The sequence below is a fragment of the Erpetoichthys calabaricus genome, chromosome 2, assembly GCF_900747795.2.
Source record: "Erpetoichthys calabaricus chromosome 2, fErpCal1.3, whole genome shotgun sequence".
Lineage (NCBI taxonomy): Eukaryota > Metazoa > Chordata > Cladistia > Polypteriformes > Polypteridae > Erpetoichthys > Erpetoichthys calabaricus.
Genome location: NC_041395.2, coordinates 22,386,308 through 22,402,367, shown reverse-complemented (window position 1 = coordinate 22,402,367; position 16,060 = coordinate 22,386,308). Strand labels below are relative to the sequence as shown.

Sequence of the window (16,060 nt, the reverse complement as noted above, 5' to 3'; positions counted from 1 at the left end):
CATGCGGGGCCTACCTGAGCAGCCTAGACAGGAATTATCCCTGGACGGGTCGCCAGTGCATCGCGGACCCTCACACAAATCCATTCAGAGATGTCACTTATCCTGGGACGTGGCAGTAAACTCCACGCGCAGACGGAGAGAACGCGCGCACTCCGCACAGACAGTGCACGACACAAGATGCTAACACAAAAGGTGCACCTACAGTAATACACGTTTATTAGCTCTTCTACTTAAAAACGAAGGGGTGTGTTGGTTCTCCTCCCCGAAGTGCTTATTTCGTCCTTCCTCTGTACACGCTTGTCATGAATTGTCCCCGCTGAATGCAATCAGCTGTCTATTTCTGACGGAGCAAGCCTTCAGAGTCTGCGTTTTTCGTGAAGAGAGGTAAAATGGCACGGCCCCCTAAGCTGACAGCCAAGCGGACGCCGCGCCGCTAGTGCGCCTGCTCGCTGGTAGGCAGAGCAGAGGGGAGCATCCTGCTCAGGGCTCCTCTCAGGTCTCTTGTGTCATTGATTTGCAATGCGTTACTGTCCGGCTTGTTCGCTTCGGCTTCAACGTACTGCTCGGGCTTGTTTTTTGGAGTGACAGCTCTACGGGATTTGTACAACCTTTTTCGCGAGTGGAGGAAGAATGAAAAGAGGAGATCGAAAGTCTGCCCTGGTGAAAGAAGGCCATCGCAGCAAAAGGTAGGGATCGGTCCTTACGCGAGCGGCACTCGTTAAGTGGCAAATTAAACGCAGACTCAGCCCATGTTGGTATTAACGGGGGCTTTCAAGTCCAATTCCGCCGTCGCTGTCACTTTTCTAACTTCCCACGCCCAGGGACTTAAAACAAAGCCTCGGCGTCATTATTTTTTTAAACAGAACGCTTTCAGTTGTGAAGAAGCGCTGTGCGAGGACAAAAAACCGTTACATTTTTTCCATGGCCATATATAGAAAAACTGTGATTGTATTACAGTCGTTATACCGCCTCAACAAAAAAAAAACAAAAAAACGAAAAATGAAACTTGGCTTTGAACGGCGTTATTTTGATCGGATCGAGTTGCAACGTGGGAGCAAAATGCGTTTCCTAAATGGGCACCGGCCCCGGGGTGATCAAATATCCGCTTCAAAAGCGATGGGAGATGAGACGATGAGGTCGCTCGAGGCGACTGACCCATGGCGGTTTTGGTAGTTTGAGGAGTCTGGAATGGAGCTGACGGGCTCTTCAGGAGTCTAGCGGTGTGCGTTACGGAGATTACGAAGTTGTCGGGCCGTCATTCCGAGAGTCGTGCTTTCCAAAAACAAGCTTGGAATTATGTTAGTGTGTTTAAAAAAAAAAAAAAAATCACAGAAGACTAACACTGTATCTGTGCTGATGCTATCCATCCGTCCATTATCGCCTAATCCAGTGCAGGGTCTAGCGCAAAGATGGAATCAACCCGCTATTAAGCGATTCGGTAACTTCCATCCACCCATCCATTTCCTAACCTGCTTATCCAAGGCAGGGTCATTTGGAAGCTGGAGCCAATTCCAGCAAGCGTCCCCTGCAAGGCAGAAACATCCATCCATCTAATTCTTAATCTGCTTATCCAGGGCAGGGTGGCAGGCGGACTGGAGCCTATTGCAGCAAGCATTGGGAACAATAAAGGAATGAACGTTTCCATCCATCCTTTTCCTAAACTGCTTATCCAGGCTGGGGTCGTGTAGAAGCTGGAGCCTATCCCAGTAAGCATCAGGAACATCTCATCTCATTTTCTGAAACTTTTTTTTCCTGGTGAGAATTGTAGTGGCAGCAGGCCAGACAGGTCAGCCCAGACTTCCCTGTCCCCAGCTACCAATTCCAGCTTTTTCTGTTGAATTCCCAGGCATTTACAAGCTGGTTGTGAGATGAAATCCTTCCAGTGAGTCCTGGGTTTGCAGCAGGGTCTCCACATGCCTGTGGAGCAGCTTCAGGGAGAGCCATTCTGGGGTGGGGGGGGGGGGGATTGGGGGTCTCATCCTTGCCGAAACCACCACAACTGGGTCCTCCTGGTCTGCAGGAGCAGCGGCTCTACTCCGAGGCTCTCCAGACTCTCCGAGCTTCTTATCATGGAGTGTCAGCCCACCACCCTGTGAATAAACCACATTTCTGCCGCTTGCACTCACACTCTCATTGTTTCAGTCATTACCCACAGCTCGGGACTATAAGTGAGGAGGACAGCGGTGTTGATCGACTGCTAAACCTCAGAGTTTTGTCTTTAGAGTCCACTCCTGCTTCATCACCCCAGACTGGTCGGTGCTGCACCCACAAAACAGCTTCCACCTCTCCAATCTGCTTGTCAATCTCACGTTCTCTTTTTCAATCACTCGTGAGCAAGATCCCATGATTCGTGAACTCCTCTTCTAAGAGAAATTGTTCCCGATCTCACCTGGCTTTAGACTGATAAAAGTTGTCTACACACAGAGACTCTCAATGTGTACTTGCAACTTTCCATGCAAAAGTCAGGATTTATAAAAGCAAACTTAATGGGAGAACTGGTGGATGTTTATGGCAACTCTGACCCATTTTGAAGAAACTGGGAAACGACGACATCCTTGATAAAGTAGGGTAATGCGGCCAAACCAACTACCATATGTATTTGCGTTTTAAGTTCTCCCACGGATAAGTCGGGGCTTAATTTTATCGTATAATTTTATAACGTCAGTCGTATAAGCCGAATGCGGAAAAGTCACGCTATTGGTCCAAGAGATTATGATCTACTAACACTCGCCCACCTGAGAGAGTAACCACCGAGTACACAGCCTTTTGTTTCTCTGTATGGTGCCTACGTGACCACACGGTAATACCGGAAGTATTCTGAAGTGATGTTTGCACTGATTTGTGTTTTTTGTATCTCACACCCTCATACACTTTTATCGTAAGAGAATCCCTTATCTATGATGGAGCGTTCGATCAGAAGAAAATATGAAGCTGGTTTTAAATTAAACGTCGTTGAAGTAGCAAAAGAAATTGGTACTGCGCTGCTGCAACAAAATTTGATGTGTCTGAGAAACTGGTGCGAGATTGGAGGAAGATGTCAAAAAATAATAATAATAGATACTTTATTAATCCCAAGGGGAAATTCACAAATAATATAATTATTTATTATAATAATAATTATCATATTTTTGAATGGGCGTATAAGTTGGGGTCTGATTTTATGATCGATTTTTTTTTTTTTTAGATTTGAAGACCCGACTTATACGAGAGTATATATGGTAAATGACGACTCGGGTGTATAATAATTCATGTCACTGAGCCGCTAATTTTAATGGGCATTGACGTGACAGACATTTTAAACCTCAAATGTAATGAATACGATTTATGGACTTTATTTTAATTCTCGTTTAAGCGGGGGTCAATACTGCGTATTTGCAATAAGGAAAGTACGTATTCGTCGGTAAATATCGGACACCAGGATCAGAAACCAAAGCGAAGTAAAAGCACAACTGTGATTCACTCCTTGTGTACAGAAAACTGTAAATCTCAGGCCCTTCTGCCTATTCATAGCCTAATGGTTTGATACAACATGGCTGGTCTGGCACTGCTTGAAAGTTATGCAAATAGCCAAATATGAAAGGAACGAGCTTTATGGACCAGCTGGATTTTTTATTTTATTTTTTTTTTACCCATGATGATGGCTGGCTTATGAGCTGATTTAGGTGCCCAGGAGCTATTTGGTTTTTCTAACATAATTGGGGGCAATTGACTGCACTCATGATCTAATAGTGAGAATGACGCTGCCAGTGTTAGCCGTGAGCAGTCACCATCCCTTAACGCACAATACATATTTTGGCCAACTTAGAAAGGTAAATTGCAGCAGTGTCTCATTCACTTAACGTAATCAGGGCAATTGACTGCACACGTGTTGCAATAAGGGCACCTAATTAGAATGACGCTGCCTGTGTTAACTGTGAGGAGTGACAATCCCTTAACACACATGCTGTCAATTGACTAGTGAGGTGCTACATCCAGATTTCATATTGCATGGGTGTATAAGTATAAAACATAACATACTTTGGCCAATTTCAAAAGGCAAGTTGCAGCATTGTCAAGTTCATCTAATGTAATCGGGGCAATTGACTGCACTCGTGTTGCAATAAGGGCACCTCGTGAGTAGGATGCTGCCTGTGTTAATTGTGAGCAGTGACGGTCCCTTACCACACAAGCTGTTAAACGACCAGTGAGGCGCTACATCCCGTTCTCATATTGCGTGGGTATATAAACATAAAACATAATGTATTTTGGCCAACTTAAAAAGGCAAGTTGCAGTATTGTGAAGTTCATCTAATGCAGGGGTGCCCAACTCCAGTCCTGGAGGGCCGCAGTGGCTGCAGGTTTTCATTCTAGCCCTTTTCTTAATGAGTGACCTGTTTTTGCTGCTAATTAACTTCTTTTGAATTAAGTTTAATTGACTTGGTTTTTAGGAAATGTTTCCCTGAATTTCTTTGTCGTTCCTCTGAATTGCTTCATTTCTTTCCTTAAATGGCACCAACGCAGAAGTGATATGTGAAGTGAGTGAGCCAACAGAAGGCCAGCTAAGTCAGGGCCTGAAACTCCAACCAATTTCACTCCAACCAGCTGCTTAATGAGGCGCTGAGTCTTGTCGTTAATTAAACCCTTTCTTTAATTCCATGGCTTGTTGCCGCTCTCATTGTGTAATAGCAGACATTTCCAAAATTAAGGATTTTCTCGTTTCTAAGAGCAGATCAGCATTCCTGAGACCTTCACCTTTCTTTATTTTCAGATATTGTGTGATGGTCACAGTTTGCTGGGCCTGTTTTGGCTCATTTTGTGTCTCATTATTGTTTGGCTGCTAATTAAGGAAAAAGAAACAATTAAGGGGTCTGAGTCTCCAAGAGTGATAGGCAAGAGTTTGTTAGTCTTGGCAAGAGCAGATTCAGCTCGGCGCCAGTCACACAAGGAGTCCCTCAGGGCTCTGTCCTCGATCCTCTGCTTTTCTGTATTTACATGCTTCCCCTTGGCCATATTATCCATAGCTATGGACTGGGTTATCATTTTTATGCAGATGATACTCAGCTCTACTTCAATGTTAAAAGTGGAACTTCATCAGAGCTTTCTCAGCTCACAACCTGCCTTAGTGAAATTAAAACCTGGATGGAGCAGAACTCTTTAAAATTAAATTGCAATAAAACTGAACTCCTGCAAATTGGGACTAAAATGCAACTTAATAAAATGAGCTCCTTCCCAGTCTATCTTGGTGTTTGATCTCATCAGACCTGCCTCTACTGTAAAAAATCTTGGTGTCATTTTTGATTCCTCCCTCTCTTATTCCGCCCACATAAATCACATTAAGAAACTTTGTTACTTTCACCTCCGTAACATATCCCGTGTTCGCTCCTTCCTCTCCTTTTCTAACGCTGAGAAACTTGTCGCTGTTTTTATCAAATCCCGCATCAGTTATTGTAATTCCCTACTGGCAGGTGCCCCTTCTAATCTTATATCACAGCTCCAGCTTATTCAAAACTCAGCTGCAAGAGTCCTTCCTCGAACCAGCAGCAGCGAGCACATCACACCCATCCTTCTCCGTCTTCACTGGCTCCCTGTGTCCTACAGAATCGAATATCAAATCCTACTAATAACCTACAAAGCCTTAAACAACCTCGCGCCAAACTACATCAGTGACCTTCTCCATCACTATGTGCCTGCCTGCCCACTAAGGTCCTCTGATTCTGGTAATCTTGTTGTGCCCCTCACTAATCTACACTCCATGGGTGACAGGACCTTCAGCTGTATAGCGCCCAGACTCTGGCGTGACCTACCAAAATTAATCAGCTCAGCCGACTCCATGAATTCATTTAAAAAACAACTCAAAACTCATCTGTTCAGGAAGGCTTTTAGCTCTACTTGACTTTATTACCCTTCTCTCAGTTTACTTCTCTGTCAAGATGCTCATGTAACCTGTGTGTGTGTGCGAGACCATCAATTATGTTGTCTGTTTCTTTTTTTTCAGAAGTCACTGTCTTAATCTTCTTTATTTATTTATCTGGTTTGTACAATGCTATATACTGTATACGCTGCCGTTCTTTATTATATTCTGTAAGTGCCTTGAGCATGGGAAAGGCGCTATATAAATAAAATGTATTATTATTTATTATTATTATTAAAGAAAATGAATTTAAAAGAAGTTAATTAGCAGCAAAAACCGGTCACTTATTAAGAAAAGGGTTAGAATGAAAACCTGCGGCCACTGCGGCCCTCCAGGACTGGAGTTGGGAACCCCTGAATATAATCAGGGCAATTGAAGGCACTCGTGTTGCAATAAGGGCATCTCGTGAGTTGGATGCTACCTGCATTAACTGTGAGCAGTGACAGTCCCTTACCGCACAAGCTGTTAACTGACCAGCGCTACATCCAGTTTTTGTATGGTGTGGGTGTATAAACATAAAATATAACATAATTTTGGGCAACTTACAAAAGTAAATTGAAGCATTGTCAAGTTCATCTAATGCAGGGGTGGCGAACTCCAGGCCTGAAGGGCCGCAGTGGCTGCAGGTTTTCATTCCAACCCTTTTCCTAATCAGTGACCACTTTTCACTGCTAATTAACTTTTTCCCCATCACTTTAATAGCCCTGTTAGAAGAGTTCGGCCCTCTGAATTGATTCCTTTCTTCATTAAATGACAGCCAAGCAGAAATGAGATGTGAAACGAGCTAACAGACGACCAGCTAAACTGGGGCTTCAAACTTCAACTAATTTCACTCCAATCACTTTCTTAATGAGAAGCCAATTCTTGCTGTTAATTAGGCCCGTTATTTAATTCCATGGCTTGTTGCTGCTCTCATTCTGCCACAGCACACATTTCGAAAACTGTTGTTTTTTTGTTCTTTCTAAGAGCACTGTCAAAATGTTTTGGTGACCTGAGAGATCAACCTTACCAAGACCATCACCTCTCTTTAATTTCAGATATTGTGTAATGGGCACAAGGGAGCTGGTCATGTGGTGGCTTGTTTTGTGTCTCATTGTTGTTTGGCTGCAAATTAAAGAAAAAGAAACAACTATGGGGCCTGAGTCAAGTTAATTAAAGGAAGTAATCGGCAGCAAAAACTGGTCACTAATTAAGAAGATGGTAAGAATGAAAACCTGCAGCCACTGCGGCCCTCCAGGCCTGGCGTTCACCACCCCTGATCTAATGTAATCAGAGTGATTGACTGCACTCATTTTGCAATAAGGGCACCTCGTGAGAATGACGCTGCCTGTGTTAACTGTGAGCAGTGACAGTCCTTTAACACACAACACATATTTTGGTCAACTTAAAAAGGTAAATTGCAGCAGTGTCCAGTTCTCCTAACGCAGGGGTCCTCAATCACGGTCCTGGAGGGCCGCAGTGGCTGCAGGTTTTTGTTCCAACCCAGTTGCTTAATGAGAAGCCCTCATTGCTCAAGTAACACTTCTGCTTCACTTTAGTTGTCTCGCTAGATTTTGAACCCTTATTGCTTATTTTAGTCTTAAACAGCTGTATTCTTGGTTTTTAATGGCTCCTAATTAGCAATAACATGCAAATGACAAAAGAGACAAGCATTTCTCCATTGAACTTGTTTCCATTTACACCTTTGTGTTTTTATCATGGGCGGCACGGTGGCACAGTGGGTAGCGCTGCTGCCTCGCAGTTAGGAGACCTGGGTTTGCTTCCCAGGTCCTCCCTGCATGGAGTTTGCATGTTCTCCCCGTGTCTGCGTGGGTTTTCTCCGGGCACTCTGGTTTCCTCCTAAAGTCCAAAGACATGCAGGTTAGGTGGATTGGCGATTCTAAATTGGCCCTAGTGTGTGCTTGGTGTGTGTGTGTGTGTCCTGTGATGGGTTGGCACCCTGCCCGGGATTGGTTCCTGCCTTGTGCCCTGTGTTGGCTGGGATTGGCTCCAGCAGACCCCCGTGACCCTGTGTTCGGATTCAGCGGGTTGGAAAATGGATGGATGTTTTTATCATGCACTCTTTGATTTAATTAAATACTTGGAAGGAAAGTGAAGAGAAAAAAATAAAGGACTGAGAATTACTCCTCCATTTTAGCCTTCAAATCATTTGGATGATATCCTTAGAAAGGGGAAGAAAATCAAGGATATGAGAATGACCTGACATGGCAGAGTTAAAGCACTAGCAAGCCATGAAATTAAATTATTGGCAAGGATTGCTTTCTAATTAAGCAACCGGGTTTGAACAAAAACCTGCAGCCACTGCGGCCCTCCAGGACTGTGATTGAGGACCCCTGTCCTAACGTAATCGCCGCACGTAGTGACAATGACGCTGCCTGTGTCAACTGTGAGCAGTGACAGTCCCTTACCTCACAAGCTGTTAACTGACCAGCGCTACATCCAGTTTTTGTATGGTGTGGGTGTATAAACATAAAACATAACATAATTTTGGCCAACTTAGAAAGGTAAATTGCAGCAGTGTCCCGTTCATCTAATGTAATCAGGGCAATTGACTGCACTCGTGTTGCAATAAGGTCACCTCGTGACTAGGATGCTGCCTGTGTTAATTGTGAGCAGTGACAGTCCCTTACCGCACAAGCTGTTAACTGACCAGTAAGGCGCTACATCCAGTTTTCATATTGCATGGGTATACTGTATAAACATAAAACATAATGTATTTTGGCCAACTTAAAAAGGCAAGTTGCAGCATTGTCAAGTTCATCTAATGTAATCAGAGTGATTGACTGCACTCATATTGTAATAAGGGCACCAAATTAGAATGACGCTGCCTGTGTTAACTGTGAGCATTCACCATCCCTTAACACACAACACATAATTTTGGCCAACTTACAAAGGTAAATTGCAGCAGTGTCCAGTTCTCCTAACGTAATCAGGGCAATTGACCGCACTCATGCTGCAGTAATGGCACCTAGTGAGAATGACGCTGCCTGTGTTAACTGTGAGCAATGACAGTCCCTTACCGCACAAGCTGTTAACTGACCAGCGCTATATCCAGTTTTTGTATGGTGTGGGTGTATAAACATAAAACATAACATAATTTTGGCCAACTTAGAAAGGTAAATTGCAGCATTGTCCACGTAATCAGGGCAATTGACTGCACTCGTGTTGCAATAAGAGCACCTCGTGAGTAGGATGCTTCCTGTGTTAACTGTCCGCAGTGACGGTCCCTTACTGCACAAGCTGTTAACTGACCAGTGAGGCGCTACATCCAGGTTTTGTGTGGTGTGGGTGTATTAACATAACACAAATTTTGCCCAACTTAGAAAGGCAAATTGCAGCCGTGTCCTGTTCACCTAACATAATCGCGGTGATTGACTGCACTCGTGTTGCAATAAGGGTACCTCGTGAGAATGACGCTACCAGTGCTAACTGTGAGCAGTGACAGTCCCTTAACACACAAGCCGTTTTTTATATATATATACAGTGGTGTGAAAAACTATTTGCCCCCTTCCTGATTTCTTATTCTTTTGCATGTTTGTCACACAAAATGTTTCTGATCATCAAACACATTTAACCATTAGTCAAATATAACACAAGTAAACACAAAATGCAGTTTGTAAATGGTGGTTTTTATTATTTAGGGAGAAAAAAAAATCCAAACCTACATGGCCCTGTGTGAAAAGGAATTGCCCCCTGAACCTAATAACTGGTTGGGCCACCCTTAGCAGCAATAACTGCAATCAAGCGTTTGCGATAACTTGCAATGAGTCTTTTACAGCGCTCTGGAGGAATTTTGGCCCACTCATCTTTGCAAAATTGTTGTAATTCAGCTTTATTTGAGGGTTTTCTAGCATGAACCGCCTTTTTTAAGGTCATGCCATAGCATCTCAATTGGATTCAGGTCAGGACTTTGACTAGGCCACTCCAAAGTCTTCATTTTGTTTTTCTTCAGCCATTCAGAGGTGGATTTGCTGGTGTGTTTTGGGTCATTGTCCTATTGCAGCACCCAAGATCGCTTCAGCTTGAGTTGACGAACAGATGGCCGGACATTCTCCTTCAGGATTTTTTGGTAGACAGTAGAATTCATGGTTCCATCTATCACAGCAAGCCTTCCAGGTCCTGAAGCAGCAAAACAACCCCAGACCATCACACTACCACCACCATATTTTACTGTTGGTATGATGTTCTTTTTCTGAAATGCTGTGTTCCTTTTACGCCAGATGTAACAGGACATTTGCCTTCCAAAAAGTTCAACTTTTGTCTCATCAGTCCACAAGGTATTTTCCCAAAAGTCTTGGCAATCATTGAGATGTTTCTTAGCAAAATTGAGACGAGCCCTAATGTTCTTTTTGCTTAACAGTGGTTTGCGTCTTGGAAATCTGCCATGCAGGCCGTTTTTGCCCAGTCTCTTTCTTATGGTGGAGTCGTGAACACTGACCTTAATTGAGGCAAGTGAGGCCTGCAGTTCTTTAGACGTTGTCCTGGGGTCTTTTGTGACCTCTCGATGAGTCGTCTCTGCGCTCTTGGGGTAATTTTGGTCGGCCGGCCACTCCTGGGAAGGTTCACCACTGTTCCATGTTTTTGCCATTTGTGGATAATGGCTCTCAGTGTGGTTCGCTGGAGTCCCAAAGCTTTAGAAATGGCCTTATAACCTTTACCAGACTGATAGATCTCAATTACTTCTGTTCTCATTTGTTCCTGAATTTCTTTGGATCTTGGCATGATGTCTAGCTTTTGAGGTGCTTTTGGTCTACTTCTCTGTGTCAGGCAGCTCCTATTTAAGTGATTTCTTGATTGAAACAGGTGTGGCAGTAATCAGGCCTGGGGGTGGCTACGGAAATTGAACTCAGGTGTGATACACCACAGTTAGGTTATTTTTTAACAAGGGGGCAATTACTTTTTCACACAGGGCCATGTAGGTTTGGATTTTTTTTCTCCCTAAATAATAAAAACCATCATTTAAAAACTGCATTTTGTGTTTACTTGTGTTATATTTGACTAATGGTTAAATGTGTTTGATGATCAGAAACATTTTGTGTGACAAACATGCAAAAGAATAAGAAATCAGGAAGGGGGCAAATAGTTTTTCACACCACTGTGTGTATATATATATATATATATATATATATATATATATATATATATATATATATATATATATATATATATATATATATATATATATATATATATATATATATATATATATTTATATATATATATATATATATCCATCCATTTTCCAAACCGCTGAATCCGAACACAGGGTCACGGGCGTCTGCTGGAGCCAATCCCAGCAAACACAGGGCACAAGGCAGGAACCAATCCCGGGCAGGGTGCCAACCCACCACAGGACACACACAAACACACCCAGCATACACTAGGGCCAATGTAGAATCACCAATCCACCTAACCAGCATGTCTTTGGACTGTGGGAGGAAACCGGAGCGCCCGGAGGAAACCCACGCAGACACGGGGGAGAACATGCAAACTCCACGCAGGGAGGACCCAGGAAGTGAACCCAGGTCCCCAGGTCTCTCAACTGCGAGGTAGCAGCGCTACCCATCGCGCTAAGTATCATTGGTCACTTATAGGTGCAATTTTTTCATGGGCCAAGGGGAGGAGGAAGTGTGATGTCAGGAGTGGGGTGCCGGGCAGGCCCTCCTCAGTCACGCACCAGCCTCCGTTCGAGTCGCTCTGACTCTCGTCCCATGTTAGAATGCACCTTGTCTCCGACTTAGCCAGTGATACCTGTTTGTTCAGCAGACATTATCATCTACAGCAGGAGTCTCCAACCTTTTTTTTCCCCTGAGAGCTACTTTTAGAAAATGAAAATGGCCGAGAGCTACTCCTGTTTTCTAACGTTTATTCTCATCGCTTATTTCAACCCAAACAAACTGAATAAGCTTGTTTTGCCTGAACATTTACAAAATGTCGGTGTCCACAACTCACATTTTGCATTAAAATATCACAAAAAATATTAAGTGTACCTGCAAGTGCATTCTGTATGTCTGTATGCATTTTCTAGTGTATCTCACACTATTGGATTATAACATGAATGCTGTCAAAACAAAACAATGCAATTCCAAGTCCACAGATCTGACTTATTCATTTGTCATTTTGTCACATGTCACTGTGTCACTTTATCCGCAGGGTCAGTTGCATGTGTGATGTGTTTTTTAGTTAGTCAGATGACTCAACATGAGAGGCAGGTGTCTGGTGGAGTGGAGCCCCTGAGGTTCACTCTGATGGAGTCCTTTATATGTTCGTCTGTTAGTCTTGTTCTGAACTTTGATTTCATGACATTCACGTCAGACTCACTGTGGTATGGAGACCCAAACAAAGCAGACATTTTCAGAGCTGCTTGGTGAAGATTCTTATAGTTATCAGGCTCTACTAAGCTCCAGAAATGCTGAGAATGCTGTTGAGACTTTAAATGCACATTATTTTGAAGGTTTACTAATATATAATAAATAAAATCCAATCTGTCTGTCTGTCTGCTTTTCACGAGAGAACTACTTAACGGATTTAGATCGGGTGTTTTTCTATAATTTGCTTGAACATTCCGGTTGATTTTGCGACTTCTCTCATTTAGCTACGTATCATAGTTCGCTTTTATTATTTGTGCGAATCCGAGATCCACGCAGCGGGCCGAGGTTGAGGGGCCTTCCTCACTCACTCGCCAGCTTCGGGGTGTGGTCCTTAACTCCACTTAGCTAGCGAATGAGAGAACAATTGAATTCAACTTTGTTTGATATTTAAGTACTAGGGTGTTGTACCGTGTTAGCCATTATGAATGTAGAGAAAAGCCAAGCAAAATGACACCTTTTATTGGCTAACTAAAAAGATTACAATATGCAAGCTTTCGAGGCAACTCAGGCCCCTTCTTCAGTGAAGATGTAATTAAGATCAAGAGTACATCTTGCCTGAAGAAGGGGCCCAAGTTGCCTCGAAAGCTTGCATATTGTAATCTTTTTAGTTAGCCAATAAAAGGGGTCATTTTGCTTTGATATTTAAAATAAAGTGTTACTTAGGTCTTGATGAGTTTCAGTCCGGATAGTCTCTTAAGTGTATGTCAGTCAGTCATTGTCCAACCCTCTATATCCTAACACAGGGGTCTGCCGGAGCCAATCCCAGCCAACACAGGGCACAAGGCAGGAGCACCAGACCACTGCAGGGCACACGCAAACACAAACCCACACACCAAGCACAATTTAGGATCTCCAATGCACCTAACCTGCATGTCTTTGGACTGTGGGAGGAAACCCACACAGACATGGGGAGAACATGCAAACTCCACACAGGGAGGACCTGGGAAGCAAACCTAACTGCGAGGCAGTAGCGCTTCCCACTGCGCCACTGTGCCGCCCTCTTAAAGTGTATGCCACATTGAAAAGACAGATTGCAATTCAGATTGTGGATCGTGATATGATTTTTAGGAACAATCGCCCACCCCTAATTTGACTAATCAAGATTTCAAACTTCTGTAGGATTCAGATAGATAGATAGATAGATAGATATGTGAAAGGCACTATATAACAGATAGATAGATAGATACTTTATTAATCCCAAGGTGAAATTCACAAAATTCATTAACCCTTTGGCGAACTACTTGGAAAGGGGTTGCGAGCTACCGGTAGCTCGCGAGCGACGTGTTGGAGACCCCTGATCTAAAGATTATTAAGGAGTAATGTTTGACATTTTTGAGAGTGAGATCAGAGCTATGTGTGTGTGTTTTAGAGGGTAACTGCTGATTGGCAGAGATCTCACGGCCAGGTGCTTTTCTCCTCACGCGGCACACGCTCTCCCGTCAGAACTGAACATGATCAGATACAGTGCCAACGTTTGACGTTGGAGCGTACCTACCTTCCGCTTGGCCAGAATTACACTTTTTGAATTTTTTTTTAATTGATTTTTGAAGTTTGTCCGGTTCCACTACTACATGGGCAGAGCCACGGGGGACAGCTAATATGACAATAAAGTTGAAGTTGAGACTGATGAACATCATGATTCGCTGGCCTGTGTCAACCCGTGATTCGTTTACTTTGAAACCAAGTAGTTTTGACAGACGTGTTGGTGCTGCACATGGTGGCTGGCTTGGTGGTAATTTAACTGGCTGAGCCCTCCGTGTTTCATATGGCCGGTGCTATACATCGTAACAGCAATCGTGTATCAGGTGATAGTGGCTGCCCGCTCAGACGCTGGCGCCCTCCTATGCCTTTCCTTGCTTCAATGCCGTGTACAGAGGCATGCGGTGGTGTCTCGGTGCATCATACAGGTGTCTGCTCTGCCAGCCAGGGAAGGATGGCAGAACCGTGAGTGCCTCTGTATGAGGCTGATTAGTGTAGTCCATATATATGATGGGCTTTGAGGTGCGGTCCCGCGTGTACGTTTACAAGATGATTGTGATTTAATTTATGCAAAAGTGCATACGCCAGGTTTTATAAATTGGATTTTTTATTTTTTTTTGCCGTGTGCATTTTCCAGTTTTTTGGCCTACAAATATTTTCACACTCGGACCCATGCAAATAAGACCTGGAGAGAGCAATCCACTCTTTTCTGGGTGGAAAGCCCTGACCTCATACTCAGAAGTTCTGATCCTCATTTCTGCCGCTTCACACTTGGCAGTGAATCTCTCAAGTGTGCGCCAAGGGTCACGGTCAGGTGAGGCAAAGAGGACAACATCATCAGCGTTAAGCCTCCCCAATCGGACACCTTGATATCCTGGCCATGGAAACCACAACCAGGAGAGGTGACAGAATGCTTCAAATGTACAGTATGTGTGGAGGTGATGCCAGCTACTGTATACCCAACTGGTACTTTTCCACCTCTGTCCCTGGTCAGTGAGGTTGTGTTCCAAGTTCCTAAAGCCAGGGTCCATTGGGAGGGTCTAGTCCAGGGCTTCTTAACCTGAGGTCCTTGGACCCCTAAGGGGGTTTTAGGGATGTTCAAATAAAAATGAACATTTTATATTCATCCATCTATTATCCACCCTGCTATATCCTAACTACAGGGTCACGGGGGTCTGCTGGAGCCAATCCCAGCCAACACAGGGCGTAAGGCAGGAACACCAGCCCACTGCAGGGCACATGCAAACACAAACCCACACACCAAGCACACACTAGGGACTAACCTGCATGTCTTTGGAGCACCCGGAGAAAACCCACGCAGACACGGGGAGAACATGCAAACTTCACGCAAGGAGGACCTGGGAAACGAACCCAGGTCTCCTAACTGTGAGGCAGTAGCGCTACCCACTGCGCCACCGTGCCGCCCCATTTATATTCACTATACAGTAATTCCTCGCTATATCGCACTTCGACTTTCGCGGCTTCACTCTATTGCGGATTTTATATGTAAGCATATCTAAATATATATCGCAGATTTTTCACTGGTTCGTAGATTTCTGCGGACGATGGGTCTTTTAATTTCTGGTACATGCTTCCTCAGTTGGTTTGCCCAGTTGATTTTATACAAGGGGTGCTATTGGCGGACGGCTGAGAAGCTACCCAATCAGAGCACGCGGTTAAGTTCCTGGATGCTGATTGGCTCAGCGACGGAGAGCAGCATTCGATTCCGCTTTGCGTTAGCCAGCATCTCGTCTCGCTCATTCAGCATCAACGTGTTTCACTGTGTAAAGAGTTAACTTTCGTGCTCTTTTGTGTTTATCTTTGTGCGTAGACAAGCTCTTCGTTATGTCTCCAAAATGATCTGCTTCTGCTACTGCTTCCGGGGCCGTGCCCAAGCACCAATGGAAGATGCTAACGACTTGCCGAAAAGGTAAAAGTTTTGGATATGTTGAAGGAAGGGAACAGCTACACCGCTGTAGGAAGCCATTACAACATCATTACGTATTAAATAAAACTCCTCAATGATATACGATACGTATGTTTGTGCGTAGTATATAAACAGCATGTTTACATACATAATTTCAACGAATCTTACCTAATATCTAAGAGAATATAAAGGGTTTATGCTGTATAACTGTGAGGGAAATGTTTATAAGAATGTGGCAGAGTTTATAAGGGCTTAAAATATATAAAAATAACCATATAAACATATGGTTTTTACTTTGCGGATTTTCACCTTTCACGGGGGGTTCTGGAACGCAACCCCCGCGATTGAGGAGGGATGACTGTACAACTCGGTACTGTCGATTTTTTTCGTTCG

General features: G+C 43.8%; 1 protein-coding gene across 1 annotated transcript in view; it reads left to right on the top strand.

Moving 5' to 3' along the window:
- Positions 1-365: 365 nt before the first annotated feature.
- Positions 366-16,060, top strand: part of LOC114647433 (USP6 N-terminal-like protein) — a 284,398-nt gene continuing 268,703 nt past the window's right edge. The window contains exon 1 of the mRNA XM_051923606.1: positions 366-686. The gene's annotated coding sequence lies outside the window, so the exon portion shown is untranslated. The remainder of the gene's footprint in view (positions 687-16,060) is intronic.